A 27,743-nucleotide genomic window follows, 5' to 3' on the forward strand; every position below is an offset into this window, starting at 1 on the left:
TGAGAATGTTTTCATCAGACTGCTTATGAGTCTGGGTCCAGTCGCGCAGGCAAACCTGTGTAATATCTGGAATTATTATACCAGTTGGAGGTTAGAGCAGAAAAGCAGACAGGCGGGCTGTGCATCAACAAGCATTTGACATTTTAAATGCTCCTGATATTATAGCGTTGACATTTCATCTTTCATATCCTTTCCCTCCAAAATGAAATAATGAATGGAATTTCTTGACATGTTAGAACTTTTAAGATTTGCATCCTCTATCTTAAGCAGGCCCAATAGCATGTCTGTCAATGAATGGCTTTCTTATGGAAACACCTCAGAGGCTTCCAAGACCACATGCAAACCATCTTTGTGTCAAAAGCTTCTTGATTATGCTTTCATATTCAAATGAGAGTTAAAACACCCCACTTGGGGAAACTGAAGAGACAGGACTTGCCTGTCTCTTATACTTAACTACTATCAATGCAGATAGAGGTGAAGATGGAGGTTTAAATGAGAGATAAAGGACAGTAAAAATGAACTCTAAGGAAGAGAAATATTCCAAAGATTGTCTTTCCTGAAATATTCTGCAAAAGTTTCCTGTGATAATAAATAATACCGATATGAAATAATTACAGGTAAAATAACATTAGGAAAATCACTGTAACCAAAAGATGAAATTCTTCTACTTCTTTGTAAAATGCATGCTATCTATTGGACTGTGTGCACCCTGGCATTGGAAGGTAAAAGGGAAATGCTATTACAAGATCAAGAATGTCAGCAAGAAAAACAAACACTCACAGAAAGTTGCTGTGTTGTCAGATGACAGAGTGTCTCAAATTATCTAGGGTTCCATGAATTCCAGAGATTTGTAACCACAAGGTTTCTGGTAATGTTAAAGTAGCTGATGTTATCTGTGACAAGAAGACAGCGGGCCACAGAGCAAATGGGGCAAAAGATGGACTCAGCTATATTTCCTGGGCTGCTGAAGGAAAGTGGGCAGGAGCCACACCCGTCTGCCTGCTGCTGAGGAGGTTCCTTCTAGCACCCATGTGGTGGGCTGAGTGGGACAGAGAATGCCTGGCGAAGGAGAAAGGCAGGCAGGTGCTCCCAGGCCAGCCTCACAGGGTCAATGTGGGAAGGAAGGAGGAGTTTGCCCTGTAGCGGGGCAGGGGTGATGGAGTAGGTTCAGTAGAATCCTATGGATTCCCAGAGCTACAAGCTATCAGCATCTAAGCTTGTCTGACCCCAACCTTCTGTCCACCTTGTGTGCCAAACCCTGGGGTCCCGGTTCTTCCTCGGCTCCAGGATTCACCCTAGATCTCCTCAGCACCTCTTCCCTTGGAATCATGACTGGCTCACGAAGTTCACTGAGATTCCTTTCCAGGTTTTCTTAGGTGCCACGTCTTGGATTTCTGAAGTCTATTTAGTGTGCAGTACCGAAGGTTCACTCGAGGGTCTACATCTCCTAAACTGATTTGAAGCACCTGTGGAGGAGAGGCAAAGGGGCACTCACTGCGCATCACAAAGGATAGCTCTATGCTGCCAATGAGGAGGGCCATGCAGTGCACATAGAACTCCTCAGCTGACTTCCTAGAAACTGTTCTGGTAAGGACAGAGAGAAGTTCTTAGAACTTGTTTTTGTCATAGAAACAAAACAAAACAAAACAAAAACCAATCTCACAAATTACATGCATTTCTTAACTTTTCATGAGAGCAGGCCTACGAAGATAAGTTTGAATTTATGGCTGCAAAAATTAAGCTAGTTCATGGTTAGAGCATGATTGCACCTCCCCCAACTCTGCATCTCTTATAAATCCGCACCCCATTCCATCCCTCCCACCCCCAGACACCACCCACTTCTCTCTGCTCCCACCTCAGCCACACTGCCCTATGCTGTCTGCAGTTTAGCTTTGGGGATACAGAGTCTCAGGAAACACCCCTGATCTCCATGTGACTTCGTGCTGCTTTCATGATCCAGGATCTGTTAATTATGTTCTTGTTGTGTCCAGATGCTGGCAGGAAGCCACTAAGGAACAGTTTGAGAGGATACAGATCTTCATGGCAGAGAAAGCACAGAAGCAGGAACAGGAGGCCGCTGATCGCAATGTGGGATGCAGAGACCAGACAGGAAGTAGGCCCTCCCCCCAGTGACTCATTTTCTCCAGAGAGGCTCTGCTTTCATAAGGTTCCACAACCTTCCATAATAGCACCTGTTGTAGGAGGCTGCTTGTTCGTTCCTTGCTACCCAGACTCGATATAACCACACAGAAATTGTATTAGTTAAATCACTGCTTGGCCTATACACTCTAGCTTCTTATTGGCTAAGTCTTTTTTTTTCATTTTGATTGACACTTTAATACTTCCTTTACCAGCAAAAAAAATCTTAAATAAAGTATTTAGCTATTTTAAAATTATGTATACATTATTTCATTTTTATTAAAGAGCCCATTTGACTTGAATATGAATATATGAAATGAGTTTCATTTTTCTCAATTCATTGTAGAATTTTATTAGCTTCAGAACAGACTTTGTCTATATGTTTCCATAGTATGGTTTTTTATCTATAAATTATATATATATTTTATTTGCAATAGACAGTTTAAAATTTTTCTGTGATTTTTTGTACATACGTCATATACTATAGTCATAATAATGTTTAAATTCCTTCTATGCTTTTGATTTTAAATGTCTCTTAATAGACCTTGTCTTTTTGTTTACTTACTTCTTAATTTAACCCATTTCTATTAATCTGTGTATCGCCATGTGGCTGTGGCTTACCAACAAGGTTCAGGTTCATCTATTCAAAACGGCGGCTACATGGCATCTCTCTGACTTGGCCTTTCTCCCAGCATTCAATTTAGTTTTCCCTGCCTAGCTCTACTTTGCCCCATCACAGGCCCAAAACATCTTCTTTATTAACCAATGGTATTCACAGCATATATAGGGGATTCCCACATCAAGCACCAACAGCTTTGGATCAAGTGCTCACATGAGCCTGTAGACAGCTTTTCATATTCAAAACAGTACACGTTTTAAAGTATTTTTTCTTCGGATTATAAGCATTGAGCAGCGCCTACTGCCCAGTGACTTAATGTTTATCCAAGGTAATTGGAACTTAATTAGAACTCTGAGAGCTGCTTTCTTTTGGTTCCCAAAGTTAGCAGCTTCCCAAGAGCTCCCACGTGTATGAAGGGTTCCTGGTGTATGAAGAGTCCAAAGTGCCCTTAATTACCCTCTGACCTCCATTTATCAAAGAGCAGTGACCCAATCAAAATCACAGCCCTACTCAATAAGAACCTAGGCTTTTCAATGTACTTGTTTATCTTAATCCCATAGTTCATTGGTGCCTTCAAGGAAGATCATACTTGAAAAGGATAAAAATGAAAATGATAATATTAAGGGATCTGATAACATTTTTTATATAAAAATGACACTTACAAAAAATATAATGGTTTCCCTGAAGTTTCTATAGAGTTGAATATATACAGGAAGCAGATAGCCTGGTTCATTGGTCCAATAGGTGGAGAAATAAAGGAGGAGAAATGGCAAGAATGAAGAGGCAGCTAACCTAAGACCAGGACAAATAGTGATTCAATTTCTTCTCCTCCCAGGTCAGTGACTGGTAAGCAGCTGCCCCACAGTTAAGGCTTGGCTCCTCCCAGAACCAACAAAGAGTGTTCCAAACCCAGAGTGGTATCAGCTGCAAGTAGGAGACAGAAAGTTGTTAAGGTAGTGCTAGGGTTACATGTATTTTTCTTTCCAAAATGAATTGGAATAAAAGTAATTGGAGAAATATATGAGAAAAATATGCTTTGTGTAAAATAGATCTCATGACTGAAAAACAGTAATTTAAACCAGTACATAGTACATCAGAGAGATAACATGAGGGCTGGAAGAAGTGGCTTTCATCTCCCCAAACTTATATTAGAATAACCTTTAAAAGTGAAAATGAAATACAGGAAAGCCCTGACATTTAAAACCAAGCTAAGGCTTCATGCTTGCTAGGGAAATCTAAATCATTAAAACCCAGTGGACAGGGAATAGATTTTTCAATACTCAGAGTTTGTTTCTGGGGACAGCTTGTAACCAGACAAAACTAGATGCTCAAATTAAACCACCAGTCAGAAAACGTCCTCAGTAAGATGACTGACAACACTGGGGAAGTACGTAGGACGGTAGAATTGCTCTGTGGAGAGAGAACTGGGCTGAGCCCCACGTCTGGGTTCTTCTGATCTTTGACCCTGAGTCTTGGTCTTCTCATTTCTAAAGTGAAATGATCATCCCTAAGATTCCACCTCTTCTGATAGTCTGATAATTTGACTCAATGGGACATTCACAGTGTAAAGCATCATGCAAATTTAAGAACAGTAATTTGTTCATGTTTGAATGAAATTGCAAAGCCACAGTATTGGGTTTCATTTGGTTGGTTTTTCTGTTTCTTTGTTAGTTTGGTTTTTGTTTGTTTGTTTGTTTTTAGAATCCTTTAAATTTTTAATTAACTAATTTTCATTTGCTTATCTATTCTTTGTGAGTTTCACAAATTATATTTGTTACATATTCTTTCCATCCCCTAACTCTTCCCAGATCCTTTCCTACTTCTTACCCAATTTCATGTTCTTTTTCTTTCTTAAAAACCAAAGGAAAAAGAAAAGACGTGCAGTTTGATTTGTGTTGGTCAACTACTCCTGAGCAAGAACTTGCCCTGGAGTGCGGCTGATATACCCAATGTCACTCCATTAAGGAAAATGGATCTTCCCTCTCCTAGCAGATATCATCTGGGACTAGCTTCTTGCCTAGGACTGGGGCTTCGTGCCTACTTCCACTCCTCCGTGCTGGGAGGTTTTTTGGATTTACCTTGTACAGGTCTCCTGAATGCTGCCATGAGCTCATATGTGCACCTGCAATGTTGTGTTTGGAAAATACTCTCTTTCTACCCCTTCTTCTTTAGAGATTCCAAGAAACTTATTTTATTGTTTTAGACTCTTATGGCCAATGAATCTTTGCTACTTAAGAGCTCTGTACCTGAAGTTGCTAATTGCTATCCCTATACATAAGTCTGCTTTGCTCTCTATTGTGTATGGAATGCTAAGTGAGTGACAGGCTGTCTACACAGAAGTCACCTAAAAATCTTTTTCACAATAAAAGAGAAAATGCATGGCCCGATAATGCAATGTGATTCCAATACTTAACTACCACATGTTCTTTGTGAGAGCCCCATCCTTTGGTTGCCATGGAAATGACCAGAGTACATCCACACTCTATTTCTTGGCATTGACCTTTAAAGTACATTGAGACCATGGAGTCATGAATATTTCTTTTGTAAGACAGAGAAAAAAATTGCAGATGCATTTGTTTGCATTTATCCCTACATGTATGACTCTTTTAAATTATTTTTGCCAAAAAATATATCTAAGCTTCCATGTTGATGAAGTTAGATTAAAATGCTTAGGCAATTATTGTAAGGGTAACATAAGATAGCATGTCTCCATCAGCAGGGACCTGGCAGGCTGTCACTGTGTTCTTAGCAAATGTCATATCTATAATTTTAGGATCTTTAAGTTCTCAGGTAGATGAAGCTATGGGTGCTTCCCAGGGACCACTTCCTCATTTTGGGCAGGAGACCATCTACAGACTTATCCTGGACACTTTAATCTCTTGTTCTGAGCTATTTTCACTGATCTCTAGTGAGCTCCGAGTAAACAATAGCCTGATAACTGTGATCTCTGGATAGACAGAACATTTTAAATGTCAACAGCCTCCAAGCTATCACTTGCCCACACATTAACGTTGCTCCCTGTGCTCTTCAAGTGGTAATAAGTCCTTCCTCAGTTTTAGGAAAAAGTCTTTAAACAGGATGGCACTCTTGGCTTCTATTCCAGCATGGGTGTCCAGACCATTAATTCTTTTTATTAATTTTTATTTTTCCATTCAATTATTTACACTTCCTTCCCTCCTCCAATCCCCTCCTGTTCCCCCACATCCCCTCCTCCCTCTCCCGCCCTGCTTGAGAGAGGACCCGGGGAATCTTGCCCTGTGGGAAGTCCTAGGCCCTCCCTGCTACATCCAGGCCTAGGGAGCTGTGCATCCATATAGACTATGGTCCCAAAAAGCCAGAACATGCCATAAAAACAAGTTCCAATGCCTTTATTAATGGCTTCTCCGTCAGCCTTCATTGTCAGCCACAATCAGAGAGTCTGGTTTGATCACATGCTCATTCAGACCCTATCCAGCTGGATTTGGTGAGCTCCCATTAGAACAGGCACACTGCCTCAGTTGGTGGATCAACCCCTCAAGGTCCTGACTTCCTTGCTCGTCTTCTCCCTCCTTCTGCCTTTCAAATGGACCTTGGGAGCTCAGTCTGTTGTTCTGATGAGGGTCTCTGTCTCTATCTCCATCTGTCGCCAGACGAAGATTCTATGGTGATAGTTGAGATAATCATCAGGGTGATAATGGGACAAGGACAGTTCAGGTACCCTCTCCTCTGCTGTCCAAGGACCTAGCTGAGGACATCCCATGGGCACCTGGGATCCCCTCTAGAGCCAAGTCTCTTGCCAACACTAAAATGGATCCCTTTTTGTAGGTGTCTTCTTCCCTGCTCCTATATCTGCCCTTCCTCCATCTCCACCCTCCCACTCCCCCAAGCTCTTGTCAGTCCTTCCCTTCTCCCTTCCCTCTCCCCTTTTCCCCTTCCCCCAAACTCACCCCCACTCCTGCCCCCACCCCCATGCTCACGGCTTTTGCCCTGCAATCTTGTTTGCTTCCAGTTTCCAGGAAGATCTATATATGGTTTTTTTGGATTCACCTTGTTATTTGACTTCTCTGGGCTTGTGAACTATGGGCTTAATGACCTTAGTTTATGGCTAGAGTCCACAAATGAGTGAGTACATACCAAATTCATCTTTTTGGGTCTAGGTTATTTCACTCAAGATAGTGTTTTCTATTTCCATCCATTTGCATGCAAAATTCAAGATGTCATTGATTTTTACCGCTGAGTAGTACTCTAGTGTGTATATATTTCACACTTTCTTTATCCATTCTTCCATTGAGGGGCATCTAGGTTGTTTCCAGGTTCTGGCTATTACAAATAAAGCTGCTATGATCATAGTTGAACAAATGCTTTTGTAGTATGATAGGGCATCTCTTGGGCATATTCCCAAGAGTGGTATTGCTGGATCCTGCGGTAGATTGATTCCCAATTTCCTGAGAAACCACCACACTGATTTCCAAAGTGGTTGCACAAGTTTGCATTCCCACCAGCAATGAATGAGTGTTCCCCTTACTCCACATCCTCTCCAGCAAAGGTTATCATTGGTGTCTTTGATTTTAGCCAATCTGACAGGTGTAAGATGGTATCTCAAAACTGTTTTGAATTGCATTTCCCTGATCGCTAAGGAAGTTGAACTTGATCTTAAGTGTCTCTTGGCCATTTTGACTTCTTCTCTTGAGAATTCTCTGTTCAGTTCAGTGCCCCATTTTTTAAGTGGGTTAATTAGAATTTTAAAGTCTAGTTTCTTGAGTTCTTTATATATTTTGGAGATCAGACCTTTGTCTAATGCGGGGTTGGTGAAGATCTTCTCCCATTCAGTAGGATGCCTTTTTGTCTTAATGACAGTGTCCTTTACTTTACAGAAGCTTCTCAGTTTTAGGAGGTCCAATATATTCACGGTTGCCCTTATTGTCTGTGCTACTGGGGTTATATGTAAGAAGTGGTCTCCTGTGCCCATATGTTGCAGTCTGCTTCCCACTTTCTCTTCTATCAGGTTCAGTGTCAGACCACTAATTCTTATTATTATCATATGATCTCATTTCCTTTTCTTTCTACAATACCCTGGGCACAAGTCTTTCCAAGAGACTTAGCTTATCAATTATTTATCAATTGATTCATTTATCTACTTCTCCAAAGGACGTGTTTCTTCAGATGGAAACATGACTTTTTCTCTCATTTCTTCAAGCTTTTGGTTAACTGTCACATTGTTTGTGGGTTTTTTCTTCACCACACATTTAAAAGTATGCTTTTAATCAAATAGTTTGCATGTATATTTCATGATGATTATGTGGATTTTCTTCTTTATTCTGTGGATACAGCATATCTCCTTTTGGGGAAAAATGTTGGCAATGCTTGATCTGCATGAGGGCTTAACTGCTAAGAATGCTTGTCATGTAAGCCTGATGACCTGAGTTTTATCCCCAGAACCCACAGTGGCCAGAGGGAAAAATGACTCCCAAAAGTTGTTCTTTAAACTTTGTCTACATGGTAGATGCCTGGAATTAGACTCCCAAACAAACTAATATTAATAAAATAAAATAATGGTTTAAAATGTTGAGAATTCTGATGTAGAAGGGACATGACTCTAGGTGGGACCTATCTGTAATAAGTTAGTTAGCATCAAGTTGAATGAGGAAAACAGAAGGATTCCTAAGATCTAGAACAAGACAAAAGTCCTCATTTTTACTACTGCACTCAATATAATTTTGGAGTTGGAACTAGAACTATAAGGTATGAGAAAGAAGCAAGACTTTTAAGTTGACAAGGTGATTGTCAAACTGTCCCTGCAAGCAACATGATCTCTACTCAGAAAACTCCAAGATTTTCATCAAAATCTAGTAGAACTAATAAATGCACCAACTGTGCCAGCTACAAAGCCAACATATAAAACCAGCAGTGTTACCACAGGAAACTAGTGAGTTGTCTGGAACAGAAACCAAGGAAGCAAGCCCACTTACAAAGCTACAAAGAGAGATCGACTACCTAAATTTGGAGAAATTTAACCAAGGAGGTGAAAGATTATAAGAAGTTACAAAATACAGATGAAAGAAATTTTATAGACAAAAGATGAAGGTAATATAAACATTAAAAGACTAGTAGACTCCATGAATAAAATGTCAGCACTATTGACAGAATCTACAGATTCAATACTGTCTATCTCAAAGTACCAATGGCATTCATTATAGAAAAAAGAAAAGCAATTTGAAAGCTTGATAGAACACCCCTGTCCTTCCACCACCCCCAACAAAACACAAACAGCTAATGATATCTTACATAAAAGAACAAAGTCAGAGATAAGCCTGTTGGCAGACACCTAAAATTAAAGCATTAGGGAGGTTGAGGAGGAAGGATTGCCTTAGTTTAAGACTAACCAGGCCTAGAGAGTGAGACTCTGACTCCAAACAAACAAACAAACAAACAAAAGGAAATGAGAGAGAGAGATTAAAAAATATATATTTTCTAGCTTCAAATGTATGACAAAGCCACACTCATTAAAACATCATAATCTTGGGTTCTATGAAAAGATTAACAAATTTGAAAATTACAATGAAAAGAAAAAAAGAGAGATGGAGAGGGGATTCTATAAATAGGTATGAAATAGTGAAAGTATTAATTTTTAAAAGGAACAATAGAATAAAGAAAAAAACAGAAGACTTAAATTAATAGAATTGGAAATGAAAAGGGCATGTCACAACAGATTCAAAAGGAACTAAGAAGATCACCAGGAAATACTTTGAAACTTTCTGTTCCAACATGTTAGAAAATCTGGAAGAAATGGATAAATTCTTAAATGAATATGACTTTCTGAAGATAGAAATCCAGAGGATAGAAGAAATATAAGCAGAGCCATGACAAGCAATGAGGCTGAAGCAGTAATTAAGTCTTCCATGAGGACAAGCCTAGGGCTTAATGGATTTGCTGCAGAATTCTACCAGATTTCAAGGAAGATCCGATACTAAAAAATAGAAAGAGAAGGAACAGTACCAAACTCATTCTACAAGCCCAATATTATCCTTGATACACCTTGATACCCAAACTTCATAAAGATACAACAAAAAAGAAAACTGCAGAACAATCTCTCTGATAGATATAAATGATCAATAAAAACTTAAAAGTCAATTCAAAATCACGTTAATAAGATCATACACCTGAACAACTTGGTTTTATCCCAGGGAAGCAAGGTTAATATTCAAAAATTAATAAATGAAATAAATCACATGAATAAAATTAAAGAAATCACTAAGCCATCTCTATAGATGCAGAAAAATCATTTGACAAAGTTCATGTACCTTCACGAGAAAAGTCTCAAAGAAGTTAGGAATAGAAGGAATATACCATCACATAATAAAGGTTATACAGGGAAAATCTATAGCCAATATTGTATTAAGTGGTAGAAAATTGAAAGCTAATCAGATCATTTAAATAAGTGAAAGTAGAACTACCACTCTTTTGCATACACACTCACAGGCGGTATCATTTGTATCCAAAGGAGTCAGCATCCTGTCTCAGAGGTGCTTGCACATGCATGGTTAATATTGCTCTCTCACAGTAGTGAGGAAGCCTGGATGTCCACCAACTGGTGAATGGATAAAGAAAATGTCGAGCATAAAGACAATAAAATTTTACTCAGCCATAAAGAAAAACAAAATTGTGCAATTTGCACGAAACAACATTTTATTAAGTGAGGCAACTCAAGCTTAGAAAGACCAACATCACGTGTTCTCGCCGAATCACAGATCCTAGGTTCTAACTGTTAACTATGTGCGCAACATGGAAGTAATGTGGGTAACATTACAATATGGGTAATAGTCAGAACCCTGGAAAGGAACCATGAGACTGGAAAGTAGTTAATACAAGGGATGTGGTGGAAAGACAATAGAACAAAATAGAAAGGTGAATCCTGGAACAAAGGGTACAGCAAGGAAACTGAGGGCTCTGGGATAGGAGAGCTGTCATTAAAAGGACATCATATGGAGAGACTGTGGGGGAGAAAAGCAACCTTGAACGCCATTGAGAGGAATGGCTATTACGGAATCAATGTGAAGGTTCCTTAGAAAATTGAAAAACAAATGCCATATGTCCAGCAGTTCCATTACTGTGCATATGACCAATGTAAATGAAATTACTTCCCCAAAGAATAATCTGCATTCTTATGTCCCCTGCAACACTATTTACCATAACTGAGAAATGGGAACAATCAAAGTTTCCATTAACAGACAAATGGATGAAGGCAACCAGGAAAACACACACACACACACACACACACACACACACACACACACACACAAACACTTAAATACTACTCAGCCATCAAAACTTGTGAAGTCCTCTTATTTATGACATGATGTAACTGGAGCTCATCACGCAACCAAAATAAGTCAGACCGAAAAACAAGTATCTCACAGTGTCATTCCTATATAAAATATAAAGTGTTGATTGCACACAAGCCAAGAGTTGAATGAGCATGTGGAGTGGAAGGGAGACAGGGATGAGGCAAGGTAATTACTGTGTGCTAAGTTACAGTTCTGTGCAAGATTGCATAGTAGGGCAACGACAGACCACAGTGATGTATTGTATACTTCAAAATGCTAGCAGAAAGGATTTTAGACTTCTTACCACATAGCATGCAGACTGTTTGGAAATATAGATATGTTAAATCTTATTTAAACATTGTACACCTTAAACACACTTCACAACACAACTTGGTGTCATATTTGTGTACTCAATCAGTTTAATTTAACTTAAGGATGAATAAGTAAAATAAGAACACAGTTTTTGAATTCTTCTACTCTGTGTTCATTGTGCCCCATCATTACATCATTCTGTGTGCTTCTTCCTTATTATGCATCTCCATTGGGACAGGACTTCTCTCTATAGAATTCCTGCATTTTGGTTTTCCAGGTACCTCCAGCACTTTCCATCTGCCACACAGTAGGTACTCACCAGATATATGATAAACAAAATACGAAACTTGCCTATGATCACACATTGACAAAATGGCAGAGCTAAGCAGATCCACTTGCTCTTCTCCGGGATTCCAATTTCCTGCCATCTGTTCCCTCATTATGTCACACAAGTCTGAACGGCAAAAATATTTTTCTGTTATCCTTCAAATTAATTTCCAGAGAACCCCAAATAATCCAGCTAGTACTGCTACTTAAAATGATTTCTAAATTGGCTTTTAAAGAGTTTTTTGATCACATAAGAAAGTCATCATGTTATATTATCATCCAAGATGCTCTTTTTGTTGTTTTGATGATGCATTTTCTCACCAAAATGGCACTTGTTCGTCTGGTCACCTAACTTGACTGCAGATGATCTTTGACTATTTAAAGAAATCAAATCACAATCTATTCTTAAAAATAGAATGGTAAGGCTGGAGAGATGCTTCAAAGGTTAAGAGTACTTATTGTGGCCTTATTGAGTACTTATTGAGTTACTTACCTCGACTCTTAGCTGTCGGGAACAGTAACCAGGACCCAGTGTCCACTCTATCATCTTTGCCTTCTAATCCATAGCTACCATGCGTGAGTGTATCTCCATCCATGTTGACCAGGCTGGTGTTCAGATGGACAATGCCTACTGGGAACTCTAGCTGCCTGGAACATGGCATCCAGCCTGACGGCCAGATGCCGAGTGACAAGACCATTGTGGGAGGAGATGACTTCTTCAACACCTCTTTCAGTGAGACAGGTGCTGGCAAGCATGTGCCCTGGGCAGTGTTCATAGACCTGGAACCCACAGTTATGGATGAGTTCACACTGGTACCTACCGCCAGCTCTTCCATCTTGAACAGCTCATCACAGGCAAGGAAGATGCTGCTAATAATTATGCCTGTGGCAACTACACCATTGGCAAAGGGATCATTGACCTTGTCGTGGACAGAATTTGCAAACTGGTGGACCAATGCACAGGGTTTCAGCACTTCTTGATTTTCCACAGCTTGGCGCGGGAACTGTCTCTGGGTTCACCTCCCTGCTGATGGAGAGAGAGGCTCTCTGTTGATTACGGAAAGAAATCCAAGCTGGAATTCTCTGTCTACCCAGCTCCCCCAGGTTTCCACCACTGTGGTTGAGCCCTACAATTCCATCCTCACCACCCACATGACCTTGGAGCTCTCTGATTGGCCTTCGTGGTAGACAATGAAGCCATCTATGATATCTGTCATAGAAACATTAATATTGAGCGCCCCACCTACACTAACCTTAACCATCATATTAACCAAATTGTGTCTTCCATCACTGCTTCCCTCAGATTTCATGGAGCCCTAAATGTTAACCTGACCGAATTCCAGACCAACCTGGTACCCTACCCTCACAACCACTTTCCTCTGGCCATATATGCCCCTTCATCTCTGCTGAGAAAGCCTACAATGAGCAGCTTTCTGTAGCAGAGATAGATCATGAATGCCAGATGGTGAAATGTGACCCTCACCATGGTAAATACATAGCTTGCTGCCTGCTGTACCATAGTGATGTGGTTCCCAAAGATGTCAATGCTGCCATTGCCACAATCATGACCAAGAGCAGCATCCAGTTTGTGGACTGGTGCCCTATTGGCTTTAAAGTTGGCATGAATTACCAGTCTCCCACTGTGGTACCTGGTGGAGACCTGGCTGAGGTTCAGAGAGCTGTATGCATGCTGAGCAACACCACAACCATTGCTGAGGCCTGGGCTTGCCTAGATCACAAGTTTGATCTGATGTATGCCAAGCATGCCTTTGTGCACTGGTATTTGGGTGAGGGTATGAAGGACAGGGAGTTCTTTGAGGTCCATGAAGACATGGATGCCCTAGAGAAGAATTTTGAGGTTGGTGTGGATTCTGTTGGAGGAGAGGGTGAGGAAGAAGAAGAGGAATACTAATCTGTTCTTTCAGTCCCTGGATCATGTCAAACTCACAGAACCTCAGCTTTAACATTAGCTGACAGTCATTGATGTTTTTGTGTTAACATCATTCTGTGATCATGTCTTTTCCTTTTCCATGTGTCCCTGAGTGGTTTATTTCTATGATGTTTCAAAGTAAAAGCTTTAAGAAAAAAAGAGTACTTATTGTACTTGCAGAAGACTCAAATTTGATTCCCAGGACCCACTGTTGCGTCAGGAGGCTCACAGTTGCCTCTAATTCGAGATCCAGGGGTATCCGAGCCAATCTTTGGGCTTCTGGCTTCTGTGAGCACCTGTTCCCATATGTATGTTCATATACACACATAAACACACACTTGAATAAAATGAAACTAAAAAAGAATGACTTGTCACCATCAAATAAATAATAGATAAAGATGAGAAACTCATTCATTAATATGAAGGAGAATCATTGACTTGTGTGTGTGTGTGTGTGTGTGTCTGTATTTTAATCTGTCACAATACTAAATACCGATGCCAGCAATGCTGCATAATTAGTCTATTCCATTTAAGTATTTTTCTGGAGTATTTATATAAATTATCTGACTAAGTTTATATATAAAATTTGTTTTGAGAAAAAATTATAACACAATTAAATTGAACTTAAACCAATGTACTATTAGCTCAATTAACTATAAAGGTATAGGCAGATTTGTCAGCAAAATACCAATACTTCAAAGATCAAAAGGGCAGAAAATTTACAAGGAAAAAAATAAAACTGATCTTCAAGGCCATAGGTATTAGAAAACAGTACAAATTAAAACATAAAAATAATTTTACATGTCGAATTTAATGCTAAAAACAAGATTTGACACTGGAGGAAGTGGGAAAGCAGAAGTAAGAAATTCTTCATAGCAGTTGTGAAGTCTAACATTAGTCTTAAACATTAAATGAAAGAGTGAGTGCTTTGTTTAGCTTTCTCTGCCTCCTTAGCTTGCTCCACATCACTGCTGCACACGGAATTATTGTCATAATCAGTCTTGGCATCTGGCATTTGCATCTTCATCGTGATTATCTTGGCTAGTCCTGATGCTCCGTGTTTCTATAGACAATGTAAAATCAATTTGTCAATGTCCACAAAGTTGCTTCTGGGATTTTCTGCTAGAGCTCCACTGATGAGCTGGAGAGAACGAGCCATGAAAGTCGAGCATTGCAGCAATAAAGTGCTGCCCGCCGGCCCAGTGCTGAGCTCCAGGAACGCACTCCTGCCCAGCCAGCATTAGTGAGTGAGTTACCCTGGTCAGGGTTGGGATCCCCAAACTTACTGTCTATTCTGATACATGTGCCGTGTTTGGTATATCCTTTCTGACAACAAAATAGTCTGCTGAAGAAATGAAACTCATGGGAATTGTCTTCTAGAGTAAGTCCCAGTTTAGCAGAATCCATTGGTGGCTGTACTTCTACCAGCTCAGAACTCCAGGACAGGCATGCATTGAAGTGGAGTACTTGACAGCATGTAGTTAAAACAGCTTGAATAAGAGAGGTGAGTGGGTGCTCACCGGGGCAGCCTGCCTGCCCAGGAAGAGAGCACAGCCCCCCCCCCCAGCTTCTGCGGCAGGGTCTTCGGTGTTCCAAGGGACCCCTCCCCTCCCCGCACTGCTGCGGGCCCTTTGTCTCCTGAGTCCTGGGAAGACCAGCTAGCCCTGTTGCCCTGCTGAGCAGTTCTTCCCAGAGAGGTGAGTGGGTGCTCACCGGGGCAGCCTGCCTGCCCAGGAAGAGAGCACAGCCCCCCCCCAGCTTCTGCGGCAGGGTCTTCGGTGTTCCAAGGGACCCCTCCCCTCCCCGCACTGCTGCGGGCCCTTTGTCTCCTGAGTCCTGGGAAGACCAGCTAGCCCTGTTGCCCTGCTGAGGCGCTCTTCCCAGAGAGCTGAGTGGGTGCTAGCCTGGGCAGCCTGCCTGCCTGTCCGGGAAGGGAGCACAGCCCTTCCCCCCTCAGCTTCTGTGGCAGGGTCTTTGGTGTTCCAAGGGACCCCTCCCCTCCCCGCACTGCTGCGGGCCCTTTGTCTCCTGAGTCCTGGGAAGACCAGCTAGCCCTGTTGCCCTGCTGAGCAGTTCTTCCCAGAGAGGTGAGTGGGTGCTCACCGGGGCAGCCTGCCTGCCCAGGAAGAGAGCACAGCCCCCCCCCCCCAGTTTCTGCAGCAGGGTCTTCGGTGTTCCAAGGGACCCCCTCCCCCCCACTGCTGCAGGCCCTTTGCCTCCCAGGTCCTGGGAAGACCAGCTAGCCCTGTTGCACTGCTGAGGCGCTCTTCCCAGAGAGCTGAGTGGGTGCTAGCCTGGGCAGCCTGCCTGCCTGTCCGGGAAGGGAGCACAGCCCTTCCCCCCTCAGCTTCTGTGGCAGGGTCTTTGGTGTTCCAAGGGACCCCTCCCCTCCCCCCACTGCTGCAGGCCCTTTGTCTCCCGGGTCCTGGGAAGATCAGCTAGCCCTGTTGCCCTGCTGAGGAGTTCTTCCCAGAGAGGGCTGAGGAGCTCTATCCAGAGAGTGCTGTGAAGTCCTACCCAGAGAGTGCTGAGGAGCTCTATCCAGAAAGTGCCGAGGAGTTTCATCCAGAGTGGGGGAGATGGGCAGGCGCCAATGCAAGAATTCCTCCAACAACCTGAAAGGCAACATGACATCGCCAGAATCCAGGGAGCTCGAAACTAGAAGAATTGAACACCCTACTCCAGAAGAAATAGAAGAAATCGACTCTAAGCGCTTCTTTATGAAAATAATAGAGGAACTTAAACAGGAGGTGAAAATCTGCCGTAAAGAAATGGAAGATAAGTATAACAAAAAAATTGAGGAAATGAGTAAAGAAATGGAAGAGAAATATACCAAAAAGTTTGAAGAAATGAGTAAATCCATAAATGAAATTCTGGGAAACCAAGAAAAAACAATCAAACAGGTAATAGAAACAGTTCAAGATTTGAAAACTGAAATGGAGTCAATGAAGAAATCACAAACCGAGGGCCGGCTGGCTATGGAAAATCTGGGTAAACGAACAGAGACTTCAGAAACAAGCTTAACCAATAGAATACAAGAGATAGAAGAAAGAATCTCAGACTCTGAGGACACCATAGAGAAATTAAACACTCTGTCCAAAGAAAACAGCAAATCCAACAAATTCTCATCACAAAACATTCAGGAACTGTGGGACACAATAAAAAAACCAAATCTAAGAATAATAGGAGTAGAAGAAGGAGAAGAATTGCATTTCAAAGGTCCAGAAAATATACTCAACAAAATTATAGAAGAAAACTTTCCCATCCTAAAGAACGATATTCCTATGAAGGTTCAAGAAGCATACAGAACACCGAATAGACTGGATCAGAAAAAAACATCCCCTCGTCATATAATAATCAAAATACAAAGCATTCAGACTAAAGAAAGGATATTGAGAGCTGCAAAGGAAAAAGGTCAAGTAACTTATAAAGGTAAACCTATCAGACTTACACCAGACTTCTCGATGGAAACCATGAAAGCCAGAAGGTCCTGGATAGAGGTACTGCAGAAACTAAGAGACAATGGATGCAAACCCAGACTACTTTACCCAGCCAAGCTATTGTTCACTATCAACGGAGAAAACAAAATATTCCAGGATAAAAACAAATTTAAACAATATGTAGCTACTAATCCAGCCTTACAGAGAATACTAGAAGGAAAATCACAACCCAAGGAATCCAACATTCCCAACACTGCCTACATTAACTCAGACATCTAGCGACCCTTCACAAACACAACTCAAAGAAGGAAAACACATACACGCTACTACTCAAAAAAATGACCGGAGTCATCGATCACTGGTCATTAATATCACTTAATATCAATGGTCTCAACTCACCTATAAAGAGGCACAGACTTAGAGATTGGATACAAAAACAGGATCCAACATTCTGCTGTCTACAAGAAACACACCTCAACCACAAAGACAGACACCTACTCAGAGTAAAGGGTTGGGAAAAGGTTTTCCAAGCAAATGGACCTAAGAAACAAGCGGGTGTGGCCATTCTAATATCTAACAAAATCGACTTCAAACTAAAATCAATCAGAAGAGATGGAGATGGACATTTCATACTCATAACAGGAACAATTCATCAGGAAGAAGTCTCAATCTTGAATATCTATGCCCCTAATATAAAGGCACCCACATATGTAAAAGAAACTCTTCTAGAACTCAAGGCAGTCATCAAACCACACACACTAATAGTAGGAGACTTCAACACTCCTCTCTCACCAATGGACAGGTCAATCAGACAGAAACCTAACAGAGAAATAAGAGATTTACTGGAGGTACTGAATCAAATGGACTTAACAGACATCTATAGAACACTCCACACAAATAGGAAAGAGTATACCTTCTTCTCTGCAGCTCATGGAACCTTCTCGAAAATTGACCACATACTTGGTAACAAAGCAAACTTCCACAGATACAAAAAAATATTAGTGACCACCTGTGTCTTGTCAGATCACCATGGATTAAAATTAGAATTCAACAGCAATGGTACCCCCAGGAAGCCAACAAACTCATGGAAGTTGAACAGTCAACTACTAAATCACCCCTGGGTCAAGGAAGAAATAAAGAAAGAAATTAAAGTCTTCCTTGAATATAATGAAAACAAAGACACAATGTATTCAAACCTATGGGACACAATGAAAGCAGTGCTAAGAGGAAAGTTCATAGCACTAACTGCCCACCTAAAGAAAACAGAGAAAGCACACATTGGAGACTTAACAACACACTTGAAAGCTCTAGAAAAAAAAGAAGCTGATTTACCCAGGAGGAGTAGAAGACTGAAAATAATCAAACTGAGGGCTGAAATCAACAAAATAGAAACACAGAAAACAATTCAAAGAATCAATGAAGCAAAAAGCTGGTTCTTGGAGAAAATTAACAAGATTGACAAACCCCTATCCAAACTAATCAAACGGCAGAGAGAGAACTTGCAAATTAATAGGATCAGAAATGAAAAGGGGGACATAACCACAGACACAGAGGAAATTCAGAGAATCATTAGATCTTACTACGAAAGTTTATATGCCACAAAGTTGGAAAATGTAAAAGAAATGGACATTTTTTTAGATAAGTACCATATACCAAAGTTGAACCAAGACCAGGTGAACAATCTAAATTGACCTGTTAGTCGTGAGGAACTAGAAGCTGTTATCAAAAATCTCCCTACCAAAAAAAGCCCAGGACCAGATGGTTTCAATGCAGAATTCTACCAGAACTTCCAGGAAGAGCTAATACCTATACTCCTTAATGTATTCCACAATATAGAAAAAGAAAAGTCACTGCCAAACTCCTTTTATGAAGCTACAGTCACCCTAATACCAAAACTACACAAAGACACAACCAAGAAAGAGAATTACAGGCCAATCTCACTCATGAACATCGATGCGAAAATTCTCAATAAAATACTGGCAAACCGAATCCAAGAACACATTAGAAAAATCATCCATTATGATCAAGTAGGCTTCATCCCAGAGATGCAGGGATGGTTCAACATACGCAAATCTATCAATGTAATCCATCATATAAATAAACTGAAAGAAAAAAACCATATGATCATTTCATTGGATGCTGAAAAAGCGTTTGACAAAATTCAACACCCATTTATGATAAAGGTGTTGGAGAGACTGGGGATACAAGGATCATACCTAAATATAATAAAAGCAATATACAGCAAGCCGACAGCTAACATCAAATTGAATGGAGAGAAACTCAAAGCCTTTCCACTAAAATCAGGAACACGACAAGGCTGTCCACTCTCTCCATACCTCTTCAATATAGTGCTTGAAGTTCTAGCAATAGCAATAAGACAACATAAGGGGATCAAGGGGATTCGAATTGGAAAGGATGAAGTGAAACTTTCGTTATTTGCTGACGATATGATAGTTTACATAAGTGACCCCAAAAACTCTACCAAAGAACTCCTACAGCTGATAAACACCTTTAGTAACGTGGCAGGATACAAGATCAACTCCAAAAAATCAGTGGCACTCCTATACACAAAGGATAAAGAAGCAGAGAGGGAAATCAGAGAAACATCACCTTTCACGATAGCCACAAACACCATAAAATATCTTGGGGTTACTCTAACCAAGGATGTGAAAGACCTATTTGACAAGAACTTTAAGCCTTTGAAAAGAGAAATTGAGGAGGATACCAGAAAATGGAAAGACCTCCCCTGCTCTTGGATTGGGAGAATCAACATAGTAAAAATGGCAATTCTACCAAAAGCAATCTACAGATTCAATGCAATCCCCATCAAAATCCCATCAAACTTCTTCACAGACCTTGAGAGAACAATAATCAAGTTTATATGGAAAAACAAAAAACCCAGGATAGCCAAAACAATCTTATACAATAAAGGAACTTCTGGAGGCATTACTATCCCTGACTTCAAACTCTATTACAGAGCAACAGTATGGAAAACAGCTTGGTATTGGCATAAGAACAGAGAAGTCGACCTATGGAATCGAATAGAAGACCCAGATATTAACCCACAAACCTATGAACACCTAATTTTTGACAAGGGAGCTAAAGGTATACAATGGAAGAAGGAAAGCGTCTTTAACAAATGGTGCTGGCATAACTGGATGTCAACCTGTAGAAGAATGAAAATAGATCCATATCTATCACCATGCACAAAACTCAAGTCCAAATGGATTAAAGACATCAACATCAATCTGTCCACTTTGAACCTGATAGAAGAGAAAGTGGGAAGTAGTCTACAAGATATAGGCACAGGAGGCCACTTCCTAAGTAGGACCCCAGTAGCACAGACAATAAGAGAAACAATGAATAAATGGGACCTGCTGAAACTGAGAAGCTTCTGTAAAGTAAAGGACACTGTCAGTAAGACAAAAAGGCTGCCTTCTGACTGGGAGAAGATCTTCACCAACCCCTCATCAGACAAAGGTCTGATCTCCAGAATATACAAAGAACTCAAGAAACTAGACACTAAAACTCTAATTAACCCAATTAAAAAATGGGGTACTGATCTGAACAGAGAATTCACAACAGATGAACTTCGAATGGCCAGAAGACACTTAAGGTCATGCTCAACCTCCTTAGCGATCAGGGAAATGCAAATCAAAACCACTTTGAGATACCATCTTACACCTGTCAGAATAGCCAAACTCAAAAACACCAATGATAGCCTATGCTGGAGAGGATGTGGAATGAGGGGAACACTCATCCATTGTTGGTGGGAATGCAAACTTGTGCAGCCACTGTGGAAATCAGTGTGGCAGTTTCTCAGGAAACTGGGAGTCAACCTCCCTCAGGACCCAGCAATTCCTCTCTTGGGAATATACCCTGGAGATACCCAAACATACTACAAAAGCGTTTGTTCAACTATGTTCATAGCAGCACTATTTGTAATAGCCAGAACCTGGAAACAGCCTAGGTGCCCCTCAATAGAAGAATGGTTAAAAAAGGTGTGGAACATATACACATTAGAGTTTTACTCAGCGGTAAAAAATAATGACATCTTGAATTTTGCATGCAAATGGATGGACATAGAAAACGCTTTACTGAGTGAGGTAAGCCAGACCCAAAAAGAGGAATATGGTATGTATTCACTCATAAGTGGATTCTAACCATAATTAAAGGTCTTTGAGCCTATTATTCGTGATCCTAGAGAAGCTAAATAAGAAGACGAACCTGATGAAGATTATTTAGCTATCCGCCAGGAGGTAGGAAATAGTCAAGAGTCCCAGGTAACCTTGGGTGCATGGGGGGGGTTGTTGGAAGGGGAGAGGGTTAGAGAGAAGGGAGTAGGGGAGGAATGGAGAAAGCTCGGTTGACCGGGATGGGGGGAAGGAAGGAAGGATGAATGTGGGATCAGGGAAGAATATATTTCAACTAAGGGAGTCATTTTAGAGTTTACAGGAAACTTGATTATATATGGGATCCCAGATCCAAGGAGAGATCCCCAGATTGTTCTCTGGACAGAGGAGGGGTTGCCTGAACCGGCCTTGGCCCGTGACCATACTGATGAATATTTTACTTATCACCATAGATCCTTCATCTGGTGTTGGATGGCGATACAGTTGGAGGCCCGCGTTGGAGCACCGAACTGAGCCCCCCCAAGATCCAAATGAGGAGCAGAAGGAGGAAGAAAATGACGAAGGACTGCGAGGGATACTATCACCCACTGATACAAGGGGTCGGACCTAATGAGAGTTTACCAAGGCCAGATGGACCGTGACTGAATGAGCATGTGATCCAACCAGATTCTCTGAATGTGGCCGGATTTTCTGAATGTGGCTGGCCTGCAGTCTTTCTGAGAAGCCATTGACAATGACACTGGGACTGGATTCCTCTGCATATACTGGATTTTTGGGATCCAGTCTGTTTGGATGCTCACCTTCCTGGACCTGGAGGGAGGGGGGAGGAACTTGGACTTCCCACAGGGCAGAGACCCTGACTGCCCTTGGGGACAAAGAGGGAGGAGGAGAGGGAGGGGGGAGTGAGAGGGCGTTGGGAGGAGGGGCGTAAATGGAAACTTTTTATAATTTAATAAAATTACTTTCAAAAAAAACCAGCTTGAATAGAAATGAAAAAAAAATCTTCTCACTTATGTAACAGTGTGCTGACAACTAGACACCAGGACTCATGCAAGAGATGATATTGTACCTCTCTGGACCTCCAAACTTTATATGCCTCCCTGCATATTGACCATATTTTCCTCCAAGTCTTCCCTGAGGTACAAATGAGTCTAACACATTCAATTCTTCATTTAAAAAGAAGAGACCCCCCACCACTTTTCCACCTCTCCTGCACTGAAACTGAAGGAAGATTGCTTGTCCTGCTGGGCCTTGGCTGCATGGGTCACTGTGGTCAGCAGGACAGACGGCGCAGATAGCTTTGCCCACATACCCACCCTACTTGACCTTGTGTATATTCTGAAGCTGGAGACAGACCACTGAGAACCGTTGACGTCACCTACATCTCAAGAATGGGTGTCTCATAGGTGAGATGAGTTCTCATTTATGAAAGAGGCAGGGCTAGGAAGTCAGACAGAAATGGCTCATGTCACTGGAGTTACACAATCTGGAGCCTCGTTTTACACCTATGATAGTGTCACCCATATGCCCATTAGAGAGTCAAGGCAATGGTGGGTGGAGGCAATGTACATTTCACTAAACACAACAGAAGAAACAACCTACAGAATTTATGTAAATTTTAACCTTTTTTAGAAAAATATTTTCAATTGTCTGATATAAAGTACTGTAGAAGTTATTTGCTAGAATTATTACCTAATGTTTGTACATATACAAATAAAAATAATAAATATTTGAATTATGTGTTATGATGATTTGATGCACTAATACATTATTAAATGATGATCACGTTCAAGTTAATTTAAGTATCTATCACCTTACATAGTCATAAGATCAATTGTCAGCCATTTTCACCACAGAATACTGTATTATTAACTACAATCCTATGTTGCAAAATAGAGCTTAAGAATTCACTCATATTATAACATAGTTCCTACCCTTTAACCAATATTTGTCCAACCCACTCCACCACGGAGTTCCTAACAACAAGCATGTAATTATGTTTTCATAGAATTGATATTTTTGCATTTCATACTTAATGAAGCTATGCAGTATTTGTGCTTTGGTGACTGGTTTAATTTGTTGAGTATTATACTATGTAAACATTAAAAAAACAGTAAACCTCAACATATTTCCAAACAGAGACCTGGGCAAAGAAATGAACAGACCATATCACTAAATAAGATGAACAAATGACAAACATGTGCATGAAAAAGCAGTCAATATCATCAGGTGCCAGGAAATGAAAATTCAAAACTAGATGAAGAAGTTGCATGTCCATGGAAATGGCTGAAATGGAAAAGAATGACAGCAGCAGGGCTGTGGAGGAAGTGGATCCCTGATGGACATGATGCAGTGCGAATGTGAATGCCCATATGGAAAACAGGAGGGAAGTTTCTTTAGAAAATAAGATGAAGAAAAACAATAGCAACAATGACAACATCAGAAACAGCAGCAACACATGCCTGTAATTACAGAATTGGGGAAGCTGAGGCAGTAGGTTCGTGAACTAGGGGGGCACCCTGAGGTACCTAGTAAGTTAGAGGCCACTTTCGGAAATTAAATAAGACCTATATATACTTTAACAAGGGGTCTGGATGTGTCTCAGTGGTAGAGCCTTGCTTGGTTTGTACAAGCTCCGGTTTCCAGCTCCTAAACCAATGGAAACAAAACAGATGAAATAAGCATGCAATTACCTTATCACCAAGCAATGGCTCCATGGGATTTTATAGCCCACTATTCATAAATAACAAAAAATTGAAAAACAAAGATGTCTTTGAATGATTCTGTTTGAATGAAGAAACAAACTGTGGTAGATTCATTTTATGAAATACTACACAGCCATTAAAATCTGCTGCACGAGCTCCTTTAAAACCAACTACTGATGTGTGCAATAATCTCTAAGGAATCATTCTGAGTTTTAAAATAAAGTTACAAATGGTTAAACATTGTGTGGTTTTATTTATATAATGTCCTTCAAATGTTAAAATTATAGGTAGGAGGCCACTTGTTCGTTTCATGGCTGCCCAGACTTCAGAAATAACCACACAGAAACTATTAATTAATCACTGTTTGGCCTATTAGGTCTAATTTATCATTGGATAGCTTTTACATCTTAATTTAACCCATTTCCATTATTTTATATTTTACCACAAGAATAGTGGCCTACCAGCAAGGTTCCAGCCATGCCTGTCTCCAGTGGCGGTTCCATGGCTTCTCCTCACTCTACCGTCTTCCTCCCAGCAGCCAGTTTAGCTTTCCCCCACCTACCTCTGTTCTGCCCTGCTATAGGTTCAAAACTGTTTCTTTATTCATTAATGGTAATCACAGTATACAGAGGGGAATCCCACATCAGACATGGAGAACAGCCTAGTGTTTGCCAGGGATTAAGGAAAAGTTGAGTACGAGTAAAGGAGCAAGAGGAGGTGTGTGTGGTGATGGCAAGGGTGGTGTTCTTGATTGGTTTAATATCAGTATCTATGGCACACCTATCTTGTCACTATACTGTAGACTGATTGTGGTTACCATTAGAGAAGTTAGGTAAAGGATTATTGTATTTCTATGACTCCTTAGTTTATGGGAATCTGCAATTATATCAAAAAAAATATTTAATGAAGAATGAGGATGATTGTGGTGGCATATGCCTGTAATCCCAGCACTCAAAAACCTGTCAGAGGTGTACTAGTGTGGCTTAAGGGTAAGCCTGCTTACCAAGACTGATTGCCTTAGTTAGATTCCTGGAATACATATGGTGGAAGAGAGAATTGGTTCTTGCAAAGTTGTTCTCTGACCCTCAACCCCAACACAATGCATACACAGATAGAGAGATGTATAGATAGATGATACATAGATGGGTATATAGATGATAGACATGATAGGTAGATGATAGGTAGATAGAGATAGATAAATTGAAAGACAGATAAATATAGATAGATATATTTAAATGAGAGGTAGATAGATGGATGAATAGACAGACAGACAGACAAAGGGATGATCTGTAATGATTGTAATTTGATGAAATCACTTGTTTCTAAAACATTGTAGAATAAAGTTCTAGATGTTTTTCAAAGTAGGAATTGAACAGTGTGTTTTTAATGGACAGTCTTGTCCTACTAAGAAAAATATCTTTCTTTTAACTTTAAGTAGAACTGAGATTAATGTGGAAGACTGTCATTTCTATGTGTATGGACACACTAATTTCAGTGGTTGGACACTCACTGACAATGTACAGACCACATTTTGTTCAAAATAGAATTTCTGAGCAAAGAACAAGGAGGAATGCTACAGCGTTTCTATATAATAATTCTCCTTCCTACTCAGGTGTTTAGTGTCCTTCCAGCTTTCCCTTTCGGCCTAACTGCCAACAACTCACATTCTTCCTAAGGCCCTGGCTTACTTTGTGTTTTAACCTACCCCACACTAAGCTGGAGAACCAACCTCCCAGAAAGGATTTAAGACTTGAACCCTCGAAATTCATGATTTGATTAAAATCTAACTTAAAAAAACTAAAGTGTCAAAATTATGTTTTGGAATCAAATTATTTTGTTTTAATTCAAACCTCACACACTAATAGTGGGAGACTCCAACACCCCACTCTTGCTAGTGAACAGAACTGCCATACAGAACCTTAAGAGAGAAATAAAGGAATTAACAGAAGCTATGACTCAAATGTGTTTAATAGACATTTATAGAACATTCCACCCAAACACAAAATTATTTTGTTTTCAATAGAATCCTTTTAAAATTATTACTGAACAATTGTCATATCTTATAATAAGTTTCATACTTTCTAATTAAGAAAATTATAAATCATCAGGAGAGCTATATCCTCCAAATGCTGCATTAGAAAAAGAATAAAGTGACCAATCTTTAATGTTGATTTTATGTCTTTTCAGCTATAACTGAGCCATTTGTTCAGAGAATGTTCGACATCCATACTTGTCTGTGGATTCTTGGCAATGCGCATGATGTTCTAAATAAAATGTCTATAAATAAAATATCTGCCTCATTTATTTGTTTTTGTCAATTTCAAACAAATTGTAATGACTCCAAGCTGTAAGCTGTTCCTTAGCATTATCAACTTGACTGTAGCTGTGGAAGCGCTGGTTAAAGAGGGAACCGTCCATGTCCAAATGGTTATTACCCTAAGTGCTTTTGTTTTTAATTTCACTTTTTTGTGATCAAAATAATAAGTTTATAATATAGAACTGTATTACCAGAATGTCTAATAATATTTTTCTGATAATTTTTGTGCTGGTCAGAATAAATAATAGTCCCTGAATATTTTAGTCTTTGTGATGATTAGAACAGGTATGGCCCTCACTGACTCATTTGTGTGAGTGGTAAAAGGCAGTGGCACTGTTAGGAGGCATGGCCTTGCTGGAGTAGGTATGGCCTTAGTGGAGGAAGTATGTCACTGTGGGGATGGGATTTGAGATCTCCTGTGCTCAAGCTATTCCCATTGTGGTTCACAGGCGCTTCTGCTACCTGAGGATCAAGATGTAGAACTCTCAGCTCCTTCTCCAGCACCATGTCTACCTACACATTGCCATGAAGATAATGGACTAAATCTCTGAACCTGCAAGCCAGCCCCAATTAAATGTTTTTCTTTACAAGAGTTACTGTGGCCATGGTGTCTTTTCTCAGCAATAAACACCCTAAAAGATAGTCTTAAATATTATTATTTAACAATAGTAATATTGTTAAAAATATTATTCTGTAAGTTAGTAGTCATGAAAGTTTAGTGGAGACTTTGTTTAACTCTGGCTTAGATATAACTGCTCCTGATGCCCACAAACAAGAAAGTTCTGTTTTGGTAATATTTTTACAACATCTAGTGTGGTGGTTAGTAATGGCTGTCAACTTAACAGGATCTACAGTCAAATCTCTGAGCATGCCTGGAAAGGATTGAATAGATCAGGTTAATAAAAACCCACATGTCGACAGCACCAGTTCATGTTGGGCCAAGGCCCACACACAGAAGGAGAAACTTCACTGAACACAAACATTTATCTCTGCACTTCCTGACTGCCCAGACTTTCCAGACAGCAGGTCCCATCCTCTCACCCCGTGCCATGCCGGCCTGTTCACCATCATGTTTTCTCCTCGGTGATGGAATGATCCCCACAAGATGCAAGCCAAGCAAACCTTTCCTTTTCCACATTGTTTTTCAGCAGGTACTTAGTGGCAGCAGCGTTTGGAGTAACTAACACATCCCAGAAAGCTGAAACTGGAACCGGATCTGCAGACAGCCACATCTCAGAGAACCAGAGCGGGAGAAGAGTCTGTCATCACAAACCTTTGAGACCATGCAGCCAACTTGACTACTTTGTTATTTCATAAGAAAATGAGTTTCTATTTTCCCCTTAATTGGTATGAAATTACATTAGCAAGATATACTGTAAATATCACAAAACAGAATAAATGATACTTGATGGAGAAAAGAACGATCACTGTATTTTGCAAAAACATTTTTTGTTTGTTTTATTTTGAAGTTCATTTTGCAGTCTCTGACCCCAATCCTGAGATACAGCAATGCCTGGT

General features: G+C 40.4%; 1 pseudogene; it reads left to right on the top strand.

The window, feature by feature from the left end:
* The first annotated feature begins 12,272 nt into the window (after positions 1-12,272).
* Positions 12,273-13,612, top strand: LOC125413229 (tubulin alpha-1B chain-like; annotated as a pseudogene).
* The last annotated feature ends 14,131 nt before the right edge of the window (positions 13,613-27,743 follow it).

Source organism: Myodes glareolus, chromosome 2 (genome assembly GCF_982192425.1).
Source record: "Myodes glareolus chromosome 2, mMyoGla1.1, whole genome shotgun sequence".
In the NCBI taxonomy this organism is placed as follows: Eukaryota; Metazoa; Chordata; class Mammalia; order Rodentia; family Cricetidae; genus Myodes; species Myodes glareolus.